Source organism: Chrysochloris asiatica, unplaced genomic scaffold (assembly GCF_000296735.1).
Source record: "Chrysochloris asiatica unplaced genomic scaffold, ChrAsi1.0 scaffold00138, whole genome shotgun sequence".
Taxonomy (NCBI): domain Eukaryota; kingdom Metazoa; phylum Chordata; class Mammalia; order Afrosoricida; family Chrysochloridae; genus Chrysochloris; species Chrysochloris asiatica.
In genome coordinates this window covers 5,792,166-5,794,311 of record NW_006408656.1, presented here as the reverse complement: position 1 = coordinate 5,794,311, position 2,146 = coordinate 5,792,166, and positions in this window count along the sequence as shown.

Sequence of the window (2,146 nt, the reverse complement as noted above, 5' to 3'; positions counted from 1 at the left end):
ACAATATCATTAATATCACATGCAACTAAAATTTTACTGAAGATAATTCAAAAACTACTGCAACAGTACATCAACAGGATGTGGAATGAGGGATATCATCACTGACATCAGAAGAATCTTGGCAGAAAGCAGAGAATACCAGAAAGATGTTTACCTGTGCTTTATTGAATATGCAAAGACTTTTACTGTGTGGATCATGACAAGCTATGGATCACATTGCAAAGAATAGGTATTCTAGAACACTGAATTGTGAGAAACTGGCAAATAGACCAAGAGGCAGTCTTGGTTCCAACAGAACAAGGCAGTACTGAATGTTAAAACCAGGAAAAGTGTGCACCAGGGTTGTATTCTTTCACCATATTTATTCAGTCTGTGTGCTAAGCAAACAATCAAGAAGAAAATGGCATCAGGTTTGGAGGAAGACTCATTAACAACCTGTGATATGCAGATGATACAACCTTGCTTGCTGAAAGGGAAGAGGACCTAAAATACTTATTGATGAAGATCAAAAATCACAGCCTCTAGTATGGATTGCACCTCTATTTAAAGAAAACAAAAAATCCTCACCATTGGACCAATAAATAGCATCATGATAAATGGAGAAAAGATTGAAGTTGTCAAAGACTTCATTTTGCATGGATTCACTATCAACACTTATGGAAGCAGCAGTCAAGAAATTCAATGATGTATTGCATTAGGCAAATCTGCTGCACAAGACCTCTTTAAATTATTCAAGAGCAAGAATCATTTTGAGGACTACGGTGCACCTGACCCAAGCCATGGTAATTTCAGTAACCTCATAAACATGTGCAAGTTGGACAATGAGTAAGGAAGACCATAGAAGAACTGATGCATTTGAGTTACAGTTTTGGAAAAGAATATTAGAAGTGCCATGGACTGCCAAAAGAACAAACAAATCTATGTTGGAAGAAGTACAGCTAAAATAGTCCTTAAAAGCCAGGATGGCAAGGCATGCTATCAAGAAGGACCAGTTCCAGGAAAAGGACATCATACTTGGTAAAGAGAAGGGTCGGCGAAAAAAAGGAAGACCCACCCCCACAACCTCCCCCCACCCCCCACCCAGTGAGATAGATTGACCCAGTGCACCAGCAATGGGATTTTGAGATTTTTTTCAGTGGGAGCACAGATATTTATTATGGTTCTGTCCCTTTTTTTATTTGACCCCTTAATCGTGATGCTCTTCTTTGTGTCTTATGCTAGTTTTTGCCTAAAGCCTGTTTTATCAGAGATTAAAATTGTTACTCCTGCTCATTTTTTATTTGCCTTTAAATTGATATTTTTCCTACCCTTTAATTTTGTCTATTTTTGTCTTTGTAATTTACATATTCTTATAGACAGCTGTAAAAAAAACAAAACTTTTTATTGTGAATTGAATGAAGGTTTACAGAGCAGATCATCAGTTTTACATTCAACAAATCATATACTTTGCTTCATTACAATGGTTGCATTTCTCCCTATGTCTCCTGCTACCTTCATCATTCCTCTGCTAACCTTCTTGTTATATATTGCCTGTCCTGTCACCTGTGTTAACGTGTGTCTACCCTTTAATCTAACGAGATCTGGTAGCATAGTGGTTACGAATCAGGCTGTGGGCCTTAAGGTCAGCAGTTTGAAACTACCAGCTGTTCCATGGGATAAAGATGAGGCTTTCTGCTCCCGTAAAGATTTGCAGGCTCGGAAACTCTGTACAGGGTCACTATGATTTGGAACCAACTCCACGGCACATAACAGCAACAACTCCTTTAGTTTATGAATAATTTTCCCTTGCCACTGTTAACCATTTCTTTTATAAAGGAAACCTTTTTATGACATTGGTCTCATACAACATTGTCCTTTTATGATTGACCTCATTTTCACTCAGCATGATGTCCTACGGGTTCATCCATGTTGTGAGGTGTTTTGAAGATTCATGGCTATTCATCAATGTTATAGTATTTCATTGTGTGTGTGTACCAAAGTTTGCTTAACCACTCTTCTGTTGATGGGCATTTAGGTTGTCTATCTTTTTGATGTGTCTCTTGTAGACAGTATATTGAAGGATCACTTTTCTTATTCATTCTGCTCTTTATCTCTTGACTGGTACATTTAATCCATTTACATTCAGTGCAATTATCAATAGGTATGA